The following is a 27519-nucleotide window of genomic DNA, read 5'->3' on the forward strand; positions in this document are numbered from 1 at the left end:
TCTTGAGCTCTCCTAGGCCTATGCCCTCTGTGCCAGCTCTCCTATACCCATGATGAGTGGTGAGAACCATCTTTCCTGAGTGCAGAGAACAGTTCTTCCATAAGAGGTGGGGCCAGTGGGAAGCTAGGCCAGCTTTCTAGGGCCAGTGAGGGCTGGGTCATCTTTGCATGGCCCTTAGATTTCAACACGCATGGTTCCTATGGCTCCCTGTGGTAACACAGGCCCTGAACGTCAACACGGACTCCAGCTGCAGTGAGACCCACAGACCCAACATGGCCTTTGGCAGTATCTTGGGTCTGGACATCACCATGGCCCCGGTGCAGCACAAGTCACCCAGATTAGTACGGCCCTGGTGAAAAAAAGGCCTTCAGACACCAACATAATCTCAGGTGACTGGTGAGACCCTGGGCACCTGACTAGCCCTCAGTGGTAACAGGATCCACAGACATTAACTCGGACTCTGGCCATTGTAACCAGACATAGTCCTAGGCAGTAGCCTGGCTGGGACATCACAATGACACCTTGTGGCAGCATAGGTCATACAGATCTGTACAGCCCCAGCTGCAGCATGACCCTCAGAAAGCCACCTGGCCTCGGGTGACAAGCCATACCTTTTAATCAAGGCTAAGTACTGGGAATATATATTCTTCCTTGCCTTGTAGCAATGCTTAAATGTGTCTGACTATACAAAGTATTTAACTATAACTCCACAGATTTGTGTAACTGAATACTAAAACACTATGTACACTAAACAAGAAAATCCGAAAACCAAAATGCAGAGTCAGTGTCAATAATTTAGTCAAAATTATGAGATGTGAAGAGTATGACTTGTGTTCTTATTTTAAAAGAGTGGCTAGAAAGACCTCTGAGGGTAAGCAAGTACGCACTGTAGAGCATCCACTTTTAAACTTGTTAGAAACAAATAAATGCATGGTCACAAAAGATAGGGAAAATTAATATATTATAGTGTAGTGCAGAAATAAAAACTAAAAGAATGATGCTGGAAAAATAGCTCAATGGTTGAGAGCATTTGCTTTTGCAGAGGAACCGAGTTCTGTTTTAGTAACCACAAGGTAGCTCACACCATCCATAATTCCAGTTCAAAGGACCTGGATGCTTCTTCTCACTTCTGCAGACATCAGACCCCTATGTGTACACACAGGCAAAACACTGATACATATTAAATAATTCTTTATTAATAAATAGACCCAGATGAAAATTTGGAAACCAAAATGTAATATCTTAAAATTTAAATTTCATAATAGACAAAAGCAATAGACAGTAAAACTGATAGCTGATCAAAATTAGAAAGCCAAGCCATAGTGCAGGAAAAGAAAATATTAAGTTAAAAGGTGGGAAATGTTATAGTACCTAGCACAAGTAAAGATTGGAAATATAAAGAAGGTGAGGGAAGCAAAACTATTTACAGACATATTATGCCAAATATAATTTAAGAAGAGATTATATCCAAAAAATAGTGTATCATAGTCAGTGCAAAAAAAGTCCTGCGGTAGTGAAACTTAAGCAGGTTTACAAAAGAATCTCTCTAAAGCACTTTAAATAAAGGCAAACACATAAACAAATGGAAGTCACATACAAAAAAAAAATCTACCAACCTGCAGTTCTACCAGGGAAAATATCTTCAAAAATGAAGGCAAACGTCAATTACAAATCAACAATAATAACGAGTATACAACTAGGAAATACCCATTTCAACACAGAAGGTAGAACATTAAAACAAAGACCTGGCATTTTACTAACTTGAAGAATGACAAATAAAAAGGTGATTTTTTTTTATTTCCCATCAGTAGATCAAACCTGCAGGCAGTAAATTATTGTCAAGTGCACATATGTCTAAGTGTGTGAGCATGTGCACAGGTTTCTGATATAGTTCTGGTGCCTGAACATAACTATGTTCAATTAGACGTGTCTGGGGAAATATTAATAGAAACTGAGATGCATTTTTAGGAAACAGCAGAGTAAGCAACTCTGTGATTTGAGCAAAAAGTGTTAAACAGCCTGAAAGATTATTCTCATATTCTGGGTCAAAATATGCTTATTTTCCCAAAAAAGACAGAACATGGCAAGAGCACGATTTCCAGCCAAGATACAAACAAATTTATGCAGCTACTTGAAAATATCTAATTTAATAAATTCTTCAATCTGTCCTTTGTAAAGTGAAATGTCTCGTGTTCTCTATATTCTTCATATTTAAGTGTCTTAGTGGATTTAACAAGAACAAAAATAAAAGAAGTGCTAATCTTTCCCAGAAACAGCAAGGAAGACCAATAAGACTTCGAGGCTTTAAGTGAGCAAAAGCTTCAAGAGAAGGTCGGTTCACCCTTCAGATGCCGTCTGGTACTAACTGTGGTGGAGGGTGGAGATGTGAGCACAAAACACCTGAGCTCAGATTCCCATTCACCTCACCACCTTCCCTCTGGACAGCCCTGTCCGGGTCCAGCCTCACCGGCTTTCACATGTTCCAGGGTAGGGGCATGTGAATTAGAAAAATTAGGTAGGAAAAACATGGACATGAAAGAAATACAGAGACATAGAATAGAACTGGGAGGGCCTTCCAGTGAATACTGAATATGCCTGTGTTTGTTTTTCCATAGCCTTATACACCCCAATCCTAAAGGGGGGGAAGAAGGCAAAAGACTGCTTTAACACACACAAAAATCAAACAGAGCAGTACTTGTTTCAATACTTGAAACATCAAGCCACTATATCCTAAGTTAAGCATTCTGTTGTTTAGGCAGGACATACAGCTGCCACGCTTAGACAAAGTATTCTGCAGGCAGTCACTCCTTGGGTCAAACCTCCCGTCATGTCCTTGAAGGAGCAGCAATAGGCTTGAGTTCTCTGGCCTCGAGTCAGGGTGAAACAGATCCACCTCTGTGGGCCATCTTAATACCCAAAACACCAACTAACCCCATCCTAGGTCAAGACCTCCTGTTTGCAGCCACACCTTAAGTCAGAACTCACCCATAACCTTGAGCAAGAGAGGCTCAACTCTCTGCCCTTCAGCTAAAGCAGAGCAGACCCCCTTCTGTGGGGCCCCACATATTCGGTCAAGGTGGAGCAGACCCATTTCTGTGGGCCTCCACACAGCCCCAAGGTTTACTTATGCAAGAGTTCCAGCTCGTGAGATGATAAATATTGCTCTGTGAGGAAGGATTTTCTTAGTGGAGTTGAGATCTTTTTCCCATCATGACCACCCAAGATTTAGTACAGAATGAAAGGTCCAAAATCAGAGACTGTAATTCTTGAACACCTAAAGAAGGGTCAGGATAGCAAGACATAAGCTTGCAGCGAGTTTCTAATGCAAATGCTGAGCTTACAAAACTGAAATTTGCTTATGATTTAGTGCAGAGAGGAAAAAGTCTAAGAGATATACATTATTAGAAAAAGACCTAAACTACACAAAAACCAAATTTAATAAAGGTATGTGAACATTTGGGCTTTTCTCTATCAATTCTTTTCTGTTTTGTGTAAATTTCAAAAAACTCCTTTATAAAGGCTTTTAAGTCAGAAATAAAAAAACAAATGCAAGAAGATTATTTCCTCCAACCTCTTGCCCCGTCTATCACCTTGTTCTCCTCTCCTCCAAATCCAGTTCCCTGGTCCAATCTCCATAGCAGACCACCTGCTGGGCTCCCTCATCCCCAACAGAGCAGGGAGATCTCCCCCCCACACACACTTCTCTCCCCACTCATCCCATTGTCCCAACCTCCAGCTCCAGCAGGCATCCCCTGGGAACATTTTGGGCGAGCCTGGTAGAGAAGCAAGTGGACCAGTGAAGCGGGTACTTGGGATTCTGAAAGCCACTTTCCCTCCATTCCTCCCCATCAACCCATCCCCCTCATACCCACCTATGCATCAGACAGCCTCCTGGGGCCTCTCCTCACTCTGCCCTCATTCCCAGGACTAAGCAGATCCTAATAGCAAACCCTGTTTCCCTCATCTGTGGACCCCTCACCTCTGGCCTCTAGCCCCATCTCCACCTTGGTGTCTGCTCCTGACACCAAGAAATATATTCTTTCTGGAACCCCCAGTGGCCACACCTGGCATGAGTCAGAGCCCTCCGTACCAGGAAACATATAGGCACTGCACTCTCTTAAAAACTAGAGAGGACAATCAAAATCAAGAGACAAAACACCTACCAAACAATGACAAGACCAGACAGCAACACCTAAAAGTACAATGATCCCATACACAGATTCCTAGACACCAGCATCAAAACACAACTAATAACAGTTGGAACAATATGTCTCCACTAGAGTGCTCAACCCTACTACAGTACATAGCACAAATAATAAAAACCCAGAGACAGATATTCAACCTGAAGATCAGAAAAGCAAAGCAGCTAAGCCACTAGAGAGCATTTACCTCTAAGAAATCCTCAGACTAAAAGAACCCGAGTTTCTGTCTCATCCCTCTCTTGTACTGGGATAAAAGGCATGTGACTCCCTAGTAATGGGATTAAAGGCGTGAGTCACCACTACCTGGATCTGTCCACGCATTGATCTTGTTTAGTCCAGGGTGATCTTGAACTCACAGAGGTCCAACTGCCTGTGAGAGAAAGCAAGAGAAACAGTGGTTCGTGTTGTGTGGCAAGAGTCAGATCTGAAAAGGTGAAGGCAGTGAGGAGACAGCTAAGGTGGGTTATTTGCTTTTTCCTGGAGCCATGGTGATATCCAGGTCTGGGTTACTGCCAAGGCTCACGTCTTGATCCCATGGTCCTGCTGCAGCCCTGTCTCCTGTTATCACCAAAAGCTGTAGAATAGGGCTGCACCGAGCTGGCCCAGCCCCTTACTGGATGCAACACCAGGGAGAATTGGTCCTGCCCCTCACAGGCAGCAGTACTAGGAAGAGCATACCCTACACCTTACCTGGGCAGCACAGTAGAGCTGACCCTGTAGATGTGGGACGCAGGTGAGCTGGACGAGGGTGGTCTGGTTCTGCCCCTCATCTGACATGTGGTGGTATGGGCAAGGGAGGGACGCCCTCCCTTCCCGCCCCCTCACTGCCTTTTGCAGTGCAGAAGAGCTGGTGCTAAGGTCAGGTGAACGGGAGAACTGGCCTTACTGCCCCTCACCAAGTTCAGCACATAGGAGAGTGGGCCCTTCACCTCACCTGGGCAACACAGTAGAGCTGGCCCTGGAGGACCAGGCTAGCCTTGAACTCCCAGAGATCCGCCTGCCTCTGCCTCCCGAGTGCTGGGATTAAAGGCGTGCGCTACCACCACGCTCATGTTTTAAATTTTACCCCACAGTTGCTTTGCATACATATGGCTTCCAGTTTAGTGGTTTTGTGAGATGTCTGAATGTGTGAATGGATGGTCCTCTGGGTCTATAGCTGTTTCTTGCTCCTTTTCTTGAGCTCTTTTGTTTGTTTATTTGTTTGGTCCTATCCTGGCTTATTTCTTTTTTATCTTACTCTATTCTATTTTATTTTATTATCATTCTTTCCATGCCTATTTGTTTTCTTATGAGAGACAGAAAGGGGGTGGATTCAAATGAGATGGAAGGTGGGGAGGATCTGGGAAGAGTAGAGGCAGGGAAAACCATAATCAGAATATGTGTGTGTGTATATATGTATATGTAGATATATACATATATAGGAAACATGAAGTATACATATATAATTTTCAAATAAACAAATAACAAATCCAGCTAATTTCCACAAGTTATTTACCAGAGACCCATGAAAGAACTAGTGCTCCAGGTGTTCAGAATGGAAGAGCCTTCTAACGAAATCATTCTACCTTATTTATTTACCTTAGATTTCAAACACTGATATGAAAATGCTTTAGGGTAGCCAGAGGACCTCCACACTAACTGAAGGATGATGCTGTCAGCAGCTCACATATTCACTCTCAGGACTGCTGTCTGTCCTCGTTGCTGCTCTACAGAGTGGATTGGGTCAGATGCTGAAGAGCACCTAGCTTAGCCTATTGCTGTGTGCTCTTGTTAGGTGGGACGTTTGGATACAGAATGGTGCACTGTGATGTAAGAATGAAGTGTTTTGTCTCATCAGGGCAGTGTTGTGAGTCTCAAGCCATTTGCGGTGTGGCAATGAAACATTGTGTTACATGACTCAGCGTCATGAGGTCCCAAGGTGGCATTGTGTTATCACTATGGAGCATTGATGTGTCCCAACTGGAGCAGTTCATGGTCACAATATAGAACCATTATATACTGTGATGACATGGTACGGGGTGGGGTCGCACAATGCAATACTGTGATGGCAGTGGTGTCTTACGTCACACTCAAACGCTGTGACGTATAGACACACACCTTTGTGATGTCATAATGCAGTACTTTCACATCACAATAGACCACGGTGATGGTGTCAAGGATGTCATGACAACATCAAGCACTGTGATGACACAATGGAGTTTGTGGCCTATCAGGGGAGCATTGTAACACACAAATGGAGTATTGGGTACCACACTGTGGCATTATGATATCATAGTAGAGAGCTATGATATCAAAATGCAAGAAGGTGATGTCATTATGAAGTGCTATTTTGTCACAATGGAATATTACAATGTCAAAATTGATTTTAGAATGTGCATTTTAATGCAATGATTCAGTATGGTGGTGATATAATGGTACACTGTGATGTCACAATGGAATATTATTTTGTCATAATTCAGAGTTGAGATGTCACAACATAAGACTATGATGTCACAATTTGGTACATGGACAAATTTTACCTCAAATTACAAACAGAGCACTACCCCAATTACATTCCACAATGTGTATTGTTCTGTTGGTCTTCATTCTGATAGTCCATTTGACACAGATAAAGATCCTAAGGAACACATTATGATTTTATCTCAATTCCAGCCCTACATTCTGTGTCTTAAAAATAAGATGATCACAAATTTCTAAATATGCGTGAGGAAATAATCCTGAAGCAAAGATAAGAGCACTGCAGCTGTGACCACACAGTGAGTCTCACCTCAGACAGAACCAGACTGGGAAGGCATATGGAGTCTTTAATTTGGGGCAGATATTTTTTTATGTTGGCAAGATTCTAATTTAATGCAAGCATCTTTACTCATAACTGTCATTTTAATGGCTTGTCTTTTCCTGGATTCTTGTTTTAAGTCATATAGTGATTATTTTAAAGAATAAGGGAACCATTGTGGTGAAATGAATTATTTCTAAAAAGAACCATCCCAGGATAGAAAACACTATTGACTGAGGAAATTTTGGAAAAAAAATAAAAATAGGTTAAATTATACCACTGTGATAACTAACTCCCATGAATCTAAGATCTCGCTATGAAATGTCCACTGTTCCTGATTTTTAATGTGTTGAGAATGTTTTTCTTTACTTCTTTTACATCTTAAAATTGAGAAAAAATCCAGAGGCACCAGATCACTGATGTACGCCAATATAATTGTGACTACCAACATCTAGTTCCAGAACACTTAACAATATTTCTCTTGGTCCTTGTAATCCCAAGCAAGTACGTGTCTATACAGATTTTAGTCAAACCAAATATACTGACATAATGAAAAATGTGATGTGTAAAGCTGAGGGCCTTCAATTCTGTTTTAGTTTCTTAAGAACACAATGGGAAGAATTTTAGGAATTATATAATTATCCCATACTAGTTTATGTCTACTTGACATAAACTCAAGTCACATGTGAAGAGAAAGCCTCAATTAAGGAATTGCCTTCCTCACATTAGCCTGTGAGCATGGTTGTGGGAGCATATTACTGATTAATAATTGAAAAGGAAGGCCTCAGTCCACTGCAGGTGATGCCATACCTGGGGAAGTGATCCTGGGTTATATAAGAAAGCAATTCATATAAGCACCTTCCTCTATGGTTCTGCTTCAGTCCCTGTGTCCAGGTTCTTGATTGAGCTCCTCAGTAGTGGACTGTTACCTGGAAGTGTAAGTCACATAAGCCCTTTCCTCCCCAGGTCACAGCAACAAAGACTCAAACCAGGACAGACCTACTGTGGGACAATGGTCCTGTACCCTGTAAAGATTTGTCACTTGTAATGGTTTAATAAAACACTGATTGGTCAGTAGCCAGGCAGGAAGTATAGGTGGGGCAACCAGAACAGGAGAATTCTGGAGAATTCAGTCTGCAGTTGTCACCCAGACACAGAGGAAGCAAGATGAGAATGCCTCACTGACTTAAGGTACAGAGCCACATAAGTAACACAGACAAGAATTATGTTAATTTAAGATGTAAGAGTTACTTAACAAGAAGCCTGAGCTAATAGGCCAACCAGTTTATAATTAATGTGGGCCTCTGTGTGCTTCATTGAGATTGAATGGCTGTGGGACCACGTGAGACAGAAACCTCCATCAACACAGACTCATCTCACTGTCACTGTAAGATAATCATATTCACAGGATTAGGAATGTGAACCCTGTTAAATCTCCCAATCAATAAACTACAAATAAGATATTTACAGTACTTCATCACAAAGCACTCAAAATTAGAGAACTGATCAGTCTTAGAAAATGTTTTCTTACCACTTAAAACTGTATTTTAATCCTCTTTTACTTTTTTGCTATTCACTATAAGTACTACCTAGGGGAAAACAGAAAAAGAAAATTCTAACTCTCTCAGAAGTTTGTAACTTTTATAAAGCCTTCCTTTTTTGTTCCTTCTTGATAGACATATGTACTTCCATGTTTAGAGCTTACAATTAAATGAATAACAGAGTCGGTGAGCATCTGAGCTAACATGTTAGAGTCTGGTTTTTAAGTGCTACTTCAGATGGGTTACAATCTGGTTTCTACAGTCCTTTACCTAATGAATCAAAGTACTTCCAGTTGGTTCTCTCTATCACCTGGGTGCCAGAATAGAACTCCAGTAATGAGGCCTGGCAGCAAGACCTCATGCCCACTGAATCATAGTATCAACCCCCTTCAAACTCCTATCTTTCTCCATCTGACAACTGTCAGTTTTCCTATGATATCCAGTTCTTGTTCTGTGACTAACAAGCTTTCATCCAGAGGCTTCATCAGGAAGCATATAAAAGAAACAGTGGCCAGAGAGTCTACCAGCATCGAGTTCCACTGTGATACAAACTTTCTTTCTCTGTAACCTTGATTAGGGTTTAAACACAATTAAATGCTATTTGCTTTTGTGTTAGTCTCTAACATCTCTCTATCTATCTATCTATCTATCCATCTATCTATCTACCTATCTCTTTCTCTGTTCCTCCCTCCCTTTCTTCCTCTCTCCCTCCCTCCCTCCCTGCCTCCCTCTCTCTTCCTCTCTCTTCTGTGTTTGAGAAGATAATCAGATTAAGAAACGGAATAAAGGGAGTGGTGATCACAAGACAAGATCTTATCCAACTAAGTTTTCAATTTGCAAAAAGGAATTAAAGAAAGCTTAAAGCAAGTGGTAGTGATGCACACCTTTAATCTCTGTACTCCGGAGGCAGAGGGGGCAGATCTCTGATTTTGAGGACTACCTGGTCTACAGAGCAAGTTTCAGGACAGCCAAACTTAGGAAGAGAAAGAAAGAAAGGGGGAATGAGGGAGGGAGAGAGAGATGGAGAGGGAGACATGGAGAGAGAGAGAGAGAGAGAGAGAGAGAGAGAGAGAGAGAGAGAGAGAGAAGTTATGGGAAAAAGCTGCTGAAGCCAGGCATGACAGGGGTGTTCCTGATTGGAGGCCTAGAAAGGCCATTGCATGAAGTTGTAAAGTTGAACCTGGATTGCCTTGGAAAACAAAAGATGTTGGAGATGCTAGAGCCACGGGGTACCTGTCAAAGAGAGCTGCTACAGGAGAGTGGAAGCAGCTCAAGAGAAAGAAGTGGACTGCAGTCAGCCAAGCTCAACAGAGTTGGAGATCTGAAGAGAGTTTCAAGATCAGACATGAATATGCAGGTTTGGAGCTTGTTCGATTATTTTGTTGTTAACTTCTTCATGTTCTAAGGAATTATCCTAAGTTATCCTCTCCCTATGATCATATTCCAATTTAACTTTAATATTTCTATTTCATTTATTTGTTTGTTTTTCTAACTTCCCACAGAAGAAAATCATCATATAATTTCTGACTTTACATGATCAAAGCTATGAGAATTAGACAAAACAAAATGAGATTTTTCTGGGCTCCAGTGCTAGAGAAAACCAGATTAGATCTTAAGTGTACATACCATAGTCAATCTACATTTCAAGAACTATTAGCACTACAATTATGCCAAGCTTTCTCTAACAAAATTAAAATATGTAAACAAAATTCAACAATATTCCACAATGTCTTTGACGAGAAAGACCAGTTTAGGGGCTGTACTGATTTCAATAGCACAACTGTAAAAATAGATAAATAAAAATGTATGCCCCATTGGAGTAGATAACAGGCAAAAATATGGGTCATTTTTACAGATAATAATGAAAACAGCATGTCTTCTGAACAGAATCCTCCTCCAGAGCCCACTGCAAAAGGAACTTTGAACCATGAGTTGGGAAGGTGAATGGACCAGATCTGGAGCTTAACCCTTGGGGAAAGGCAGGAGGAAGGGGTGTGGCTACTCCCCACATGTAGATATACTAACCAGTGACCAATAACTACTAACAGAACAGTTGTGTAAGCACTTGAATATAAAAAGTGAAGGTCAAGATAGTAAATTAAGTCACAGGACAAAAGTTTCTCAGAGATCAAGAGTCCCTGGAAGACAATAATGTCCTCAGACAGCTGCTCAGACTTCCACTCCCCAGCACACAGGAGAGCTATGCACACAAGGCAGACATCAGTTCTGGGGATATGATACATACAAGCAAACCAGGTAGGCCTTGGGTCAGAGAGCCAACAAGATTCACAACAGACTGGACACAGGGTAGCAGGTCCCATGAAAGAGATTAAAGTTCTGTTTCTTCCTGCCTAAGATCAGTCTTGGTCCTTAGAATCAGAATATGGCTCAGTTGTGATCTAATGCCTCTTCTCACAGGTGAAGAAAATCAGGCTTAACACCCTCAGTACTTACTAGCGTTTTTGACACAAACACACTTTATCTCTCCCACATTGACTTGCGGTAAGAATATTACAGAGAGCAGTATAGACGATAATGAATACTAATTGTGTGGAAGAGAGATAGCCCAAGAAGCAGGTGCCAATAACATGGAAGATTAGGGCATAAATGACTCTAAGCAGAAACAGGGGTAGCGGGCAGTTAAATGGGCTAAATATACGAACTTGAAAATTACCTTTGATGTTACTTTTGGCATTCAAAACAAGCATTTGCTAAGGGCACCAAAAGATGCCCCTTCAGGGCATGTTTTGCAATGTAGATGTGTGCTTCTATTTCTAGTCCAAGGGTGGTTCCTGTTTGTTTCTTTTAAAGTGAGAGAAAAGGGTATTTGGCTGGTGATGCCTCTTTCCAAATTGCTACTACCGAAAGGGAGAAGGCAGTTAAACACAAATGTAGGGTACTGTGCCTTGAGTAGTGAGCTCAGCGTGAGCTCTGTTTTACCGCACAACGCTAACGCCAACAACACTATTTTCTTCTCGCTGTAAGTTCAGTCTTGAAAGGGAACTACAAAGGACTAACTTTAAAAATATAGTTCTTGTTCTATAAGTCACTGACATTCAGAATAGACTAGCTTTTATATGTGAAAATATTCGACAACAGAAGAAAGAAAAGAGTACTATTTCATGTTGCCGTTTTAACAAACAGGTGAGACACAGGAGACAGATGAGTAGGTTGGTCCAGGTGATCCCTCATGGACTAAGGCAGGACCTGTATCATAGGTTCCAAGGAGGGGTGTTCATTTAGGGACAAGAAATAACAACAACAACAACAGAACAGACTTCCGCAAGGACTGAACTGGCAACTGGGCTAGGGAAATATCCAGATATCCAGTTTTTGGCCAAGTAAGAACTCTTTACCTTTGGGGTCTTCTAACACTGCCTAGTCAGTTTCTAGTCCCTGTTCTTATCCGTGAGATACCCATGGGTGCTACCTATAAACTGAAGTGCCTGGGAAGACGGTAATATTATCCAGCCCAAGCTTAAAGGCTGAAATACCAGGAAGCCTATACCACAACTGCATTGCTCTGTCTCAGTCCTAAGACCCAAGAACCACAAGTTTATGTGTCCAAGACAGAAAGAGATGGCCATAATAAAAAAGAAAGAGTAGTTCTCTCCCATTCTGCCTTTTTATTAGATCCAAACTGAATGGATGGAAGGTGCTCACCACATTGCAGTGGGAACATCTTCATACATGTATACAGATGTAATCTCTCCTGGAAATATGGTGCTGGGCATATGCCTGAACAGTGTTTTAGAGACTACCTGGGTATCTCTTAACTCATTCAAGTTGCCATAAAATTAATAACCAGAACACAATGAAAGTGTTCTTATTTTTTTAAGAGAAAAAGAAAAATCAAGACACAGGCTGGGATAATATGTTTGCAAATCTCTCATGTGTGAAAAGCTACAGTTGTTTAAATAGAAAGGTTAACTTGAAGACACCAGGGAGACTGAAAGAACAAATATTTTAGTGACTACTTAACTAACATTCTCAAAGCCCACAATGCTTTGAGTCCTTAATGAAGGACAACCTGAGTTCTTGTTTGGTGAAAATTGACCTGAAATACTAATGTAAAAAGTCATAATTCACTTATACACGCCAGTATATACACACACACACACACACACACACACACACACACACACACCACACACAAAGAAAAGTCCAAATAAGGAATTTTGAATAAAGAAATAAGATTGATACGTACTTACTGTTTTCAAACTCTCATCCTATATTAGTATTAGAAATATTTAATACAACCAGAAACCTATAGGAAAAGTATATATTTGTCTATCAAAATCGATGCTATTTTCTATAAAATGTTACTAATAAAAATGGAGAGGGCATAGACTCCCAGACTTTACCAGAGACCAAGCAGACTAGGAGAAAGTCCAGGTAGCCTGTCTGCCACCCAAATTTGCCCACTCTCTCACTACATCAGTGTCCCACCCCTCACCTAGTCCCAAGGACTTCTCCTTGCCTTGCCCCAGACGCCTACTGGGGCAGAGACTCCCTACTCTATCAGATCAAGCAGACTAGGGGAAGTCCAAGTAGGCTACTTGCCCACCAAACCGCCTCACTCTTTCACTATTTCACCCTATTACAGGCCTGCACTTCCTAGTTGCCTTTCCCCAGCCTCCAACTAGGGCAAGGATTCCCTGCTCTCCCAGAGACCACACAGACTGGGAGAAACCCCAGCCACACAGACCAGAAGACCAGAGAGGAAAGAGAAATGAAGTGAAGGAACACCCATGCACCAAAGACAAGCTCAGAAGTAGATACCCAGACCATTAACCACCCAAACACAAGTGTCTAAAAGCTGCCATAAGAACAAAAGAAACAACAGTCAGGGCAATATGTCACTACCAGAACCTAGCTAACATACTAAAACAAACCCAGAATATTCCAACACAACAGAAGCACAATAAAAAAAAAGAGCTTAAAACCAACTTTATAAAGTTGATTGAGGTCCTTAAGGAGGAAATGAATATATTCCTTAAGGAAATTTGGGAAATAATTAGAGGAAATGACAAAATCCATTAAAGAAAGCCAAGAAAAAACAAAATGAATAAAAATGCTCATGATCTGAAAATGGACATAGAAACAATAATGAAAACACAAACTGAGGTAATTCTGGGAATGAAAAATATACGTATGCAAACCTGAACCACAGATGCAAGCATCACCAAAAAATACAAGAGACTGAAGAGACAATATCAGGCATTGAAGATATGAAGGAAAAAATGAAACATTAGTCAAAGAAAACGTTAAATCTAAAAAGTTCATGACACGAAACATCCAGGAAATCTGAGACCTTCTGCAAATTCCAAACCTAAGAATAATAAGAATAAAAGAAGAAGAATCCCAGCTCGAAGGCCCAGAAAATATTTTCAGGAAAAGCACAGAAGAAAATTTTCCTCTCCTAAAGGAGATGCCTATGCCTATAAACATACAAACTTACAGAACACCAAATAGATTGGACCTAGAAAAGGAAGTCCCCGTGCCACATAGTAATCAAAACACTAAATATTCAGAACAAAGAAAGAATACTAAAAGCTATAATGGAAAAAGAGCAGTAACTTATGAAAGTAGAGCTATTAAAATTATACCCTGTTTCTCAAGGGAGACTCTAAAAGCCAAAAGAACCTGGACAGATGTCCTGCAGATTCTGACACCACAGATTTTAGCCCAGACTTCACTACCCAACAAAACTTTCAGTCACCAAAGAGAAAACAAGAAATTCCAGGACAAAGACAAATTTAAGCGATATTTATCCAGAAATACAGCCCTACAGAAGGTCATAGAAGAAAAACCCAACCCAAGAAGTTTAACTATGCTCATGAAAACACTAGCAATAAATAAACTCACACCAGCAAAAACAAAAGACCTAACGAAGAAAGAGGATTACGGATCAATCTCATGAACATCGATGAAAAGAATACTCAATAAAATACTTGCAAACCAAATACAAGAATATATCAAAAATATCATGATCAAGTAGTCTTCATCCCACAGATGCAGAGATGGTTCAAAATACAAAAAAATCTGTCAATCTAATCCACCATACAACAAATTGAAAGATAATAAGCACATGGTCATCTCATTAGATCCTGAAAAGTTTTTGACAAAATCCAACACCACTTCATGATAAAGGTCTTGGAGAGATCAGAAATATGAAGAATATACCTAAACATAATAAAGGTAATACAGAGCAAGCCCATAGCCAAAATCAAATTAAATCGAGGAAAACTCAAAGCAATTCCCCTAAAATTGAGAATAAGACAAGGCTATACAGTCTCTCCAGATCTATTCAATATGGCACTTAAGATCTTACTTAACAAAAACGATAAGACAACTGAAGGCAATCAGGGGATACAAATTGGAGAGGAAGTACCTTTATTTGCAGTTGATATGATAGCATACATAAGCAATTAAATAAATTCTACAGGGAAATTCTACAGCGAATAAACACCTACAGCGAAGTGTCTGGATACAAGATTAACTCAAAAACAAACAAAAAAAAACTAGTAGCCTTCCTATATACAAATAAAAATGCACTGAGAAAGAAATCAGGAAAACAAGACTCTTAACTGAATCCATACCCTTTCTATCTCTCATTAGGAAACAAACTGCACATTTTTCACAAAAGAAAAAAACTTTATAAAAATGAGATAATTTCATCAATTCTATTTTCAAAATACTATTCTCAAGTTTCTATATAATTTCAGACTAAAGAATAATTTTATATTTATATTTGATTACCAAGAAGTTCAGAAATTTGCTTTAATGCTGTACACTTACGTCAGTGTATTTCAGTCCTTCTTTTCCAACATTTTTTAAGTGCTCATTTTTAACTGCTGTACTCTCTTAAAATTTTTGCCTATGTTTCAGGTAACTGCTTATACTTCTAGTAAAATAAGGTGAAAAAAGCAAATAGCCAATCTGGTAAGGTATCTGTGCTCAGCAGCGAAGCGTCGATACTCCAAGTGCAGCGTCATGATAGGAGTCAAGCTTTACAACAAATAAGACCTCTCCCAAGTTCCTGAGCAGGGTCACTAAAATGCTCGGCAGGTCTTCATCGCCATGGTTACCAAAATGACAAGACCACAAGTGCATTTCCGTTTTCCTACCAGTTATTTTGACTATTCTCAGCACAGACATCCCAAGGCCTGCTAAGATGCTTTGTGTTCGGGAGAGCCAGGTGGCTACTGAAGAGAGAAGTGAGACTCACTGTCGGCACTCCTTTGTTCTTGGAGCTTCTCTGCCAGACGTGGTCTTCCAACAAGCAACAGGAGGAAAGCAAAGAATGGAAGACAATGTTACCTGTGGATATATCGCTGTGCCTGTTGTTTATATCAAATTTTAAATATATCTAACAGATCAAAGTATATCAAAATTTAAAGATACATATATAAATTAAACTAAGAATCAACAAAGAAAGTAACATTTTTATTAATTATTTATTAGTTCTTTTATTTTTGGTTGTGAGTCTAGCCTTTAATGGCTGAGCCATCTCTCCAACCCAGTCATTCTAGAGTGCTTCTTGTAATGAGGGAAATAATGGTGCTATTTCTCAAATCTGTGACGGGAGAAAAATGAAGAGAAGAAAATCTCCTATTTTTACCCTAGGCTCTATACTTTGGAGTTCTAATTGTATTAAATGGCTAAACACCTAAAACTTATTATTTTAAAAATAATTCTGTGTGCATGGATTGCATTTTCTCTTTGTCGTTTTCCAGAAAGAACAGTTGAAGCTAGATAAAAATAAATAAAGAAAATGCAGAAATTTCTGAGTTTGGAGCTGCTTTTTCCAGCACCTATGTGGAAAACCTGCTTCCATTCTGAATCCTCTTCCTGTCTTCCACATGCATTCATAAACACCTGATCTGCCACACCACTGGCTGCAATGTCACACATATTCCACGACAGTCGGAACTACACAGCTGCTATTTAAACAGACAATCATAAGGGTCGGTGCCTTATGTATACACACCAGTACTGTTTGTGTCCCTTTTATCACATATGACAGAAAATAAGACAGAAATTACCATAGTCAGCATAGTCAAGTATACCTCAAAATATTTTGCAAAATGGAATTTAATGCCTGGTTTCTTTGCCAGTCACGGAGCATAGGATATGCAAACTCCAAAAATAGCATCTTGATGATGACTTCCAAAATCCAATACATTTAGGTTCCTAAAGCAGCAAGCAGTAAATGGATATTTTGCAGAAAATGATACAGCATACGCCAAGAGGGGATAGTGATTATCCTCTGCTTTGATGGTTAATGGTGCTAGGATGTTATTACAGCCATCTTACCGTCTAACGTCTTATAATCAAGTTTTAAACACAGTCTGGGAGAAGCAGAGCCCAGGTCTGTGATTTAGTGACAGGGCGGGAGGTGTGCATGCTGTAAAAGGTTCTCAGCATACCAGAGGAGAGAAGCGGGTGATTACACAGGAGGTACAATCAATGCTCAGGCTTCTCTGCATGCTTTTCATACCCAGAGAAAATCCATGTCCTTCTGACATTCCTTATTTGGCGTTACCTTGGTTATCGCGTGACTTCCCTCTCCGGTATCCCACAGGCTTCCTGACTCTTGAAATGAAAACAGAAGTTTCAAAGATGGCTAGCCGAGTTCTGAACAACCCAACTTCCCTGGCCTCGTCTGTCTTCCATGCTTGCTTACTCTGTTTCAGTTTCCTTGGCCTACCCTACCCTTTCCTGCTTAGTCTTTGCTTTGCTTGGAAAGCTTCTTACCTAGATTTCTGCACAATTCACTCCTTCAATTCAGTTTTTTATTCTTTAGTTATTTTATTTTATACATGCATATAAACACATTTCTACATATACATATATCATATACTTTGATCATATCCCTCCTTCATTAGCCTCTCTGATTGCCCTCTCCTTGCCACCAAACCCCTCCTTCCCAACAAGTCCCCCTCCCATGTTCAAGTCCTTCCTCTTTGTTTCTAAGCAACTGCATTTGATTAGAGTTGTCGCTATGCAGATGGGTAGGGAATTATTTGCTTGATCAAGAGCAATTTACCAGTGGCTACCAATGAGAACTGCGACTCCTCCCAGCCTTCCCCACCCTACCCCCCACCAGCATCAACCCTTAACAAACTGTGGGTCCTCACGGAGGGTTGGGACCCTATGAGTCAACCCCACTATTCCTGCCTCCAGGATGGCATGTTAAAGGGTTCAGTCTCCTGTTATGTCTTGAGCAGGTAGCCATTGCTGCCTTGAGTTCATGAATACAATAGCTATACCATGCGCAGATAGCAGCTATTCAAAACCCTCCTTCCCATCCTCCAGCTCCAGCATGCTTCCACCTCGCCTTCTAAGATGTTCCCTGATTCTTGGGGGATAAGATACAGACTAACCAGCCCTCGACGATCCAACTGGTGACCAAATGGCCACCCACTCTTTGCTTTGTCAAACTCTAGCTATCTATCATGTACTTTCTCTCCTGCCACATTTTTGTCAAAAAAAAAAAAAAAGCCATATTGCTTTCCCTTTTATGCTTCTCTCTACGTTGTCTGGATAAACCCATGTCCACTGGACCCTTTTGACTTCACATCATTGCACTTGTACTATGAACTATTATCAGCATCAGAATGACCTGAGTTGAAAAGAACTTAAAATCACTATTTAATTTAAAATTTTGTTTGTTGTTTTAGCTTCATTTATACAGAATCAACTTGGATGAGATTCCCTGGAGTGTGGAGTATTCTTGGTCTGGTTTTTATTTTTAGCAGAAATAAAGAATGTAATGCGTACAGTCTCAGACATCTAACTACAGCAAGCACTGAGGACTCTGCTTCTCGCCTTTGAGAACCTTTTTGATTAAGTCATGTTGTGTGTATCTGTGTTACCAGCTTCTAATACAATGCCTTCCACATGCTAGGTAATGAATGGATCAAACTGCAGACTAGATAATTTGATAATCTAATTGTTTATCGATTAGAATTAAGAATAGCTAATTTCTAAATTTGTCTTTGAACTTTTTTGAACTTGCACTTCGGTGTTTCTTTTGACTTTCCCTAGTTCAAACATTATATAAATATTGAAAAAACTATAATACATCAATAGTCTTTTTGTTTTTAAAGGGATTCTAATTTACTATTTAACTTTCCAGTTAATTTCTTGATTTACATGATGTCAACGAGAGGCAACCTTTCCCTTAACTGCAATTTCAAGTACACATCAGAAAATCTCTCTGTACCACAAATCTATCACGACAAAGCCAATTTCACTGTTCAAATTAAAGCAGGCTGCAAACTATAAAACAAAGAGTGTAATAAATCAAACTGCAAAGTCTTTACATGGATCACATGGAAGCATCCAGCTTTCAGCAAAACCTATGAGTGTTGTAAAAACACTTACTTGAGAAGTAAATGGAATAAAAGCCAAACAATAGAAACTGATTTTGAAGTTAGCTTGTGTCTTAGTTTGCTTTCTAATACTGGGAAAGAAGAAGGAAAAAAAAACAACATCATGACCAGAAACAACTTGGGGAGGGGAGGTTCATTTAGTTTACATGCCAAGACACAAGTACACCAGGAAAGGAAATCAGGAGTGAATTCAAAGCAGGAACTGAGGCAGAGGCCATTGGAGGATTGCTACAGTCTGCCTTGCTTTTATAGTTCCTTCAATTTGCTTTTTCCTGCAACCCAGGACCACCTGACCACCCCTAGTGACGAGAAACTTAACCATCTCCACTACTCTTCATTACTAACACCCGTTGCCTCCTCAGAGAAAGACAGTTGACTCAAGAGCATTCGGCTTAAAGACGGAGACAGCAAACACCGCGTTGTGCACTCAGGACGGCCACGTCTCCTCGGGACTTAGTAATTACTCTCCATTAACCAAATTTTTGAGGGAACATTTTAATTAAACTTTGTTTATTCTTCTGAACGGATATTTGCAGACTACCATATTTATGACTTCAGGTCATCTTTGCCCTATATTAAAAACCATTGATACAATGCTTTGTACACAGTAGACATCAAACAAATGCTTAATGCCTTTAAGCATTTAAGATGGAGAGACTTTTAGGATGAGGCCCTTAGTTTAGGCTTTACTAGAATTTGGTGTTCTTTGCCTCAGCTAGGCTTTGGCACTATTTAAAACAGAACGCAAGGGCTGGGCATTAGGGCAGTGGCAGAGCCACAGCTTGCCTGTTACATACAATTCCATGGGTTAGATCCTTGCCACCACTACTAACCACACACACACACACACATACACACCTTCCTTCAGTAAAAAAAAAATCACAGCAGCTTATGGTAGAATCCAGCTAAGCCAGATGTTCTGAGGAAAAGCAATGTGTCAGGTGTTAAGATGAGAGAAAATTAAATTAATGTTTATTAAGTGTTAACTCTATCAATGACCGATGTAATAACTGAACACTGGAATCACCTAAACCAATAAGAAGGAAAGGAACGACAGTGTAGGAATTCAACTGCAAAGAAGGACGTCAAGACTGACTGGAAATAAGGCCTGCCTGCCTGGAGACTAAGACTGGGGACAGATTTCTTTCCTTTTATTTCAGATGTTCTGAAGCTCTTAATAACTTTTCACTCTAGTCCAGTGTGACCTCTGGTTGCTCTGAAGTTTCCACACAGGCAATGCCCACATAACTGAAGTGCATTCTCTTTGAGTCTACAGATTCGACCCAAGAGGGGAGCTAAGCATTCATAGATTACACAGCTGCTGCTCCCTCTGGGAACAGCTCCCAGACAGCAAACTGGTATAGGTGCTATAAAAATGATAAGTACCCTTCCAGGTGCCCCAATTTTGTATCTTTGGTTTCAAAATAAAAGCTCTTCCAAGGTTATTATTTCTTTTTTTAATATTTATTTATTTATTTATTATGTATACAATATTCTGTCAGTGTGTATGCCTGCAGGCCAGAAGAGGGCACCAGACCCCATAACAGATGGTTGTGAGCCACCATGTGGTTGCTGGGAATTGAACTCGGGACCTTTGGAAGAGCAGACAATGCTCATAACCTCTGAGCCATCTCTCCAGCCCAGGTTATTATTTCTTTAGGTAACTTTTGTTCCACATGAAATTCCTGTTTCCACAAACTTGCATTAGGTTGTTTCCCTTAGGTTCCGTGGCTAGGAGGGCAAAAGCATGTGGCAGGGAATGTTCTCTGCAATGAGTCATGTGAATTCAGGCCCTCCCTAGCTTCAGGTGGGCTTACCAGAGAAAGAAGTATGCATATGATCATTTATACTTAAGAAAACTGTTTGAACCCAAGTTCTTTGTATTTTGTCAAGACAAATGCCAACTGATGTAATATATATATACATATATATGTATATATATGCATATATATTTGAGAGATTAGTTCTAAATCATCTGTTGGGAACTGAGGTCATCTTTTTTCTATGGAAATAAACATATTTTTAAGTAAAGAAAGTGGGCTTGAGTCTGGCTGTGGAGACACAGCTTAGAAGGAGACTTTGATCCTCTCGGTGAACAAAGCACTGTAGTGCATCACAGAGAGGCTTGCTCTGCCCTCAAAGGCCACAGAGAAGGCTCATTTACAATCACCTAAGACTCTGCAGACAGCAGAGCCACTACCAACTGCTCCTCAGCAAGCGGCAAAAGGACCTCATTTCAGCCATCTGGAAATTAATAGCTTTACCCAATTCCCATGAAAAAGTTACTATTATTGGAGCCACAATGAAGAAGGTCACTGGGAGGGTAATTACAAATGTCGTCACAGAAGACAGAGTGGTACAATGGAAATAAGGTCATAAAGTAAGAGAGCGCTTGATATGCTGGCGACTCTTTCTTGATGGTTGGAGCTATTTTTAAACCACATTTCATTTTTCAGCTTACTGCTCAGCTGAAGTTACAGCTTTAAGAATTAAAGATGAGCCCACTTTCCATGGCATAGTGCATGAGGAAGGATGTCTGGAGAATGAAAGAGATCAAGTGAAGCGCGAAGGAGACAACTGAGAGCCCCCACATAGCTGACTGGAGACAAATCTGAAGAGCCTTCTAATAGCTGTAGTGTTCTCCGGAACCCGCCCGGTCTCCTGACCACAGATCTCATCCTGCAAGGTGTCCCAGTTCCATTGGAGTTAGGCAAACTCTTCCTACCAGCATCGTGTCTGTGGTGATGGAGCTTCGAATGTGTGGCTAAAGGGTTCTCTGACCAAGAAGCAATCACATGAATACAGGATTATTCGGCTGCTGTCGCTTTCCAGTAAGTCTAAATATCTATAATGAAAGACCAGAAATGTAGCCAAGCGCTGTTACCCATGCCTTTATTTCCACATCTGGAAGCAGAGGCAAGGGGATCTCTGTGAGTTCAAGGCCAGCCTGGTCTATACAGTGAGTTCCAAACAGCCAGGACGCAGAGAGACTTTCCCTGGAAAGGGAAAAAGAGAAGAGATCTCCTATAAAACTGGGAGGTGGGGTGGGATGATGGAGGAGGTGGGAATTTGAGGGAGTGGGTTGGGAAGGCTGGGCATGGGAGGTAGGTTGGGGGCAGGATGGAGGAGGAGAGTAACAAAAGAGCCATCTTGATGGGGGAGCACATTTCAGGGTTAGGGAGAAACCTGGTGCCAGGGAAACTCCCAGGAATCCATAAAGATGACCCCAGCTAAGAATTCTAGCAATAGAAGAGAGGGAGCCTGCACTGGCCTTCCCCTGTCATCAGACTGATGACTACCGTAATTGTCATCAGAGATGACATCTGTCCAGTAACTTATAGAAGCAGATGCAGAAATCCACAGACAAGAACTGGGATGAGGTCAGGTCTGGAAGTCCTGCTGAATAGCTGGAGGAGAGATTGTAAGAGCCAGGGAGTCAAAGTCTTGACAGGGAAACCCACAGAGACAGCTGACATGAGAGCTCTTGGGAGCTCATGGACTCTGAATCAACCATTAGGGGAGGAATCTGCATAGGACGGACCTAGGCCTTCTGCAAGTGTGTGACAGTTATGTAGCCTGGTCTGTTTGTAAGGCTCCTAGCAGTGAGATCAGGACCTGTCTCTGTTGCTTAGCTGGCTTTTGGGAACTTGTTCTCCATGCTGGATTACCTCACCCAGCCTTGATGCAGGGATAGCGCCTAGGTCAGTACCTCAACTTGATGTGCCATACTTGTTCAAGCCCATGTAAGGCCTGCCCTTTTGGAATGGAGATGGAGGAGGAGTAGATAGGGAGGGGGAGGGGAGTAGATGGGATGTGGCAGAGGAAGGGATAGAAGTAGGAAGTAGAAGAGGGAGGGGATACTGACCGACGTATAAAATAAATGAAAAATGTTAATTAAGTAATAACTTTAAAAAGATGTTTTAAATTGGTGAATATTGATTTTTCCATTAATAATTCAAAATCTATCAATGCAAAAATATGTGAAAATAAAAGTGTGCCCTAGGCCATGAAATCCCCACGGGAACCTGTGAGAGTCAACATGAAAAGTCCCTGGCAAAGCCCTAGGCATACATGAATTGCTGCCGTTACCCAAAATGCTAGAATTGTTTTCAGAACTATTAATGAGTCACTCACAAAGTCAGACTCAGCACCTCAATTAACCCAGTCTTAATCAATCCCATCATTCATCAAGCTTGGCTCCAAATGCCTGTTTTCCTAAATTGAGTGCTTGCTTGATGTGTGTCGATTTTTTATTACTGACTCACTGTGGATATATTTGTGAATGCTTCTGGCAAATTCCAGAAGAATAGCTCAGAAATATTTGCCCTTAAAGGGAGCACCTTTAAGAGAATAAACATGTATTTCCTAGAGTGGGGTTACTTTGAAAGTTACTGAGACGTTTTCCTTATCCAGAGATAAAATGTTTCTTCACTGAGGCAGTAAACCCAATCAAGTCGAATTACAAAGACCAGATTTATTGAGCAAAGCACTCTGGGTGACTTTTCCAGCCTCCTGAGGTAAGGCAGGGAAAGGGAGCAGAAGAAATCACGTGGTCTAGAGGAGGGAGCTTAAATACCCTGTAGGCTGCAGACTTGAGCTTTAGGGGAGGAATCTGGACATTCAGGCAGATCTTTCCCTTAGTGCCAGGCCTAGAGAGGGAGGGGTGGAGCGGAGCCGGAGTTTCCAGCCGAACAGTCACCTCATCTTTGAGATTTACATTTTCTAAAGATTGCAGAAAGTACCAAGGACTTCCTTGGTGACATCAAGGATTTGCTTGGCATAACGTGGCCTTAGCACTGACTGAGCCCACTTCATTTTAAACACACCAGTGAAAAAGACAGCAAGATGCTTGTCAAGGAAAACATAGTTGCTGTTTCTCAAATATAATTTGGATGCCATAATGATCTCATTAATTTTAGAAAGCATATACATTAATCCTAATACTAACGAGCATTTTTTCATGGTAGTCAGCTGGTTTAGCTGAATTCCAGTTCAAACCAGTGTACTGTGCATTAACTTCTATCACTCAAACAGCAATGGATTGTTTATCTGTAATTATTATTCCTGGCTGCACATAGGGAAAGAATAATGTCTTAGAACATAACCCTCGAGTTCAAGTTTCGAGTCTGTTGCTATCTCCTGTACCTGAACAAATCACTGGCTTTAACTTTCTCTCTTAATATGAGCCCAGTGCTACCTCCTCAAAGTGTTACATGATAAGAAACTTAGAACTGTGCTTATTGGCAGCATAATGTTCCTTTAATGTAATCAATAATGTTCCATGCTTGGCAGTCAGGGATGGGGTAGGCAGGGAGTGTTTTTGTTCCATTTTCCTGTAAAAAAAAAAAAAAAAAAAAAAAAAAAAAAAAAAAAAAAAAAAACTAGGCTGGAGATGATTGACCAAAGAAAACAGACTGCTCTTCCCGTTATCCTGTTTGTGCTGATTTCCACATGCCTTTGTAGTCTACAGCCTCTCCCCTGACACTAATTTAATGTGCTTTTAAGTGCTTCTTCCATATCAATAGCAAAAACATTAAACACAACCAGATGTAATGTTCCTCAATGTCCTGGCAGCCCCAGTACATAGCTCCCTTGCTCCCTCTCCTGGCCCCTAACCCAGGATAATTCCTGACGAAATTACACTTGAGAGGATCAAAACTTAAAGGTCATTCTGTGGAATTCTATTGGAAAGACCAAAGAAAGAATTACTCAAAGAATTGTTGAGACCGGCCTCGGGAGATTTGGGTTTCGAAACATTGCAGTTTACCTCGGTTTCACAGAACCTTGGGACACCATGTTTAATATTTTAGAACCACTGACATCATACAGCAAACTGAACTGAAAATCCTGTCTGTAGCTAAGAACTTAAATCCACACTGGTTAGTAGCATGCTGTGTTTCAAATTCACAGTGGAGTTCTGTTTATTATTTGCAATCAATAAATAAAGCAATTTTTGTATAGTTAAATTTATACTAGGTAAAAGATGTTTTGGGTTCAGGATATAAGAAAAAGAAAGAGATTGAGAGAATCTTTTTCTCATTTTCAAAAGAAAAAAAAAGCCACCAATTTTGAGCAAGATTTCAAACCATTTCAACAAGCTCTAGCATACACAAGAGACAAACAGACAATGGCAGTTGTAGCTGAAGTTGATTTGAGCTCAGGGAGATCGGCTGTGTAACACAGGTCTGTCCTCCCAGTAGAATGGCCGCATTAAGAGTTCTTCTGGGCCCACTGGTACAATCATCCATCACAGATGGGACTGTGACAATACCTCAGAGTAGCAAGCAAGAGGACATTCAGGGAACCCACACCTAAGTATGCAATGCCCCTCCCAACCAGTTCTGTGCAATTCTATCTTTTGGGGAAAAGACCAGAGGACAGAGGTGGGAAGAACAAGGGGATGGGCTTCACCTACAAAGCCAAGGTGAGTGCTCGCTCCTGCTGGGCATAGACCTCCCAGAGTGGCTGCTGCTATAAGACCCTATCTGCTCCTACCCAACCCTCTCTGGGTCATTCTAATATACTCCCCAGTTCTCCTGAGTGAACTTTGATGGAATTCCACTGGTTTCCACTTAGGAGAAGGGAGTAGATGATGTACAAGTAATAAAAAAAAAACTCAGAAAAAATTAGGGTTCAATTTGAAGGTTAGAAAAGCAAAGCAGCCAGCCCCACTAACTCCTACTTTGACCTCAGTCTGAAATGGCCATCCTACCTCCAGGAATCGCAGAGTGAGACTGTGTGTCTGAGAGCTGTCTCCTCCCATTTTGATAATCCTCTCTAGGACTGGGATTAAAGGCACGCACCACCTGGTTTCTATAACAACTAATGTAGCTACCGGGGTTAAAGGTGTGTATTACAAGGGCCTGGATCTGTAAGGCTGAGCGGTGGGGCTGTTTTACTCTCTGATCTTCAGACAAGCTTTATTTATTATAACAAATGAAAATGCGACTACAAGTAGAAGTACTTTACTTCCCTGAGGACGGAATTTTAGCAACAGCTTATGATCCTCCTTTCCATATTTATATCACAGTGTTCCTGAGTTTAAATTCAGAACAGTGGTCAGTATAAAAAGTAAGCTGCCAGATTGCCTAGCATAGTTATCACAGAGGTGGACTTTCTTCCCAAATCCGTAATCAGTAACATACTAGCTAAATTTAAAGTATCTATTTAGCTTTACATTCATGCAAATTCTACTCAAAATGTTTCTGGAAAAGCTAGTTCCTGCACATCTCCAACTATGAGATTCAAATATGAATTATTCACCAAAGCCCAGTACGTCAATAGAGAATACCTGTGGGTCCAGGGATCAAGCTTGGTCGCCAAGCTTGGCGGCAAGCACCTTCATCCATGGAGCCTGCTCTCCCTCCCTTGAAATATTTTGAAGGATAGCTTTCACTGAATTATAATATTGGACAAATGGCTATATGTGTTGAATGTAGAGGCTTTGAGGGTAGGTGATTGAGTATAGGAAAACAATGGCCCATTTATTAGTACATTTTATAGTTTTTTGAGGTATACCTTCTTGATAGATAAGAAATCTAAAATAATTTGGGTGTATATTGACATCTGTATGTTTAACAATAAATACACGTTTAATTGTATTAACATATTATACAAATTAATAGATATGTATACACATGTGAATGGAGGAATATGCTATGTAAAGTCATGAACATCCCTTTATTTATTTATTTATCTATTTATTTTATGTGTGTGAGTGTTTTCTTGAATTACATATGTGCAGCACATGCCTGCCTGGTGCCTTTGGATGTTAGAAAACGGTATCAGAAGCCTCTGGAACGTGGGCGATAGACGGTTGCTAGCTGCCATATGGGTGATGGGAACCGAACCCAGGTTGGGAAGAACAGTCAGTACTCTTAACCACCGAGCTGTCTCTCCAACCCCTGATGGTAGCATTTGTAACAATGTTCACTTTGGATTTTAGCAACAGGGAAGCCATGAAGACCTGACCTGCAGGATCTGATTGCATGGATCTCTCTAGCCCCGCCCCATCCTCAAGCCTCTGAATAACATTGTTTTACAGGCACCAAAAACGTTTGCTTCATTTTGGAAATATATAAAATGCTTTAAATATATTACTTCATTTATTCTACTTATTAAAGTATTGTTCTACTACTAAATATTCCATTGTTCTAGAATAACACAAAATTTGGTTCCATGCATGTTCTGTATTGTATTTTGTTCTATCTACCAATTTATACTGTCGATACTTGTATGGCTTTAGGAAATTTAACTTCAGGGGTTATTCCTTTTGTTGGACAGACACAGTAATCTGCCAAGCCAGATTAGTAACACCTGGAACCTGCCGACAATCCCTCGAGTAGCTAATGGCAAGTCTATGAGGTGATTTCACTCACTTTCAACTCATACAAAGATAAACAAGCAATTCTTAGCAATAACTGGTGTGTGTACTTTTATAAAAAGGAAATGACTCCATGCAAGGCCAACTGCAGAGCCACCCAAGCAGAACCATATCCTTGTCTTTGTGATCTTTGTTGTGGCGAAAAGGACCTACAACTGCCATTATTAAAAATTTCAGTTGTAGCTTCATAAGTCCTCAAATGTAATCACTAAAATAA

General features: G+C 40.6%; 1 long non-coding RNA gene across 1 annotated transcript in view; it reads right to left on the minus strand.

Moving 5' to 3' along the window:
- The window catches only part of LOC126511523 (uncharacterized), a 172043-nt gene extending 159401 nt beyond the window's left edge, over positions 1-12642 (minus strand). The window contains exon 1 of the long non-coding RNA XR_007594711.1: positions 4506-12642. This is a non-coding gene — a long non-coding RNA (uncharacterized lncRNA). The remainder of the gene's footprint in view (positions 1-4505) is intronic.
- Between the last annotated feature and the right edge of the window lie 14877 nt (positions 12643-27519).

The sequence above is a fragment of the Alexandromys fortis genome, unplaced genomic scaffold (genome assembly GCF_014885135.2).
Source record: "Alexandromys fortis isolate MF-2015 unplaced genomic scaffold, M_Fortis_MF-2015_v1.1 scaffold_101, whole genome shotgun sequence".
NCBI lineage: Eukaryota > Metazoa > Chordata > Mammalia > Rodentia > Cricetidae > Alexandromys > Alexandromys fortis.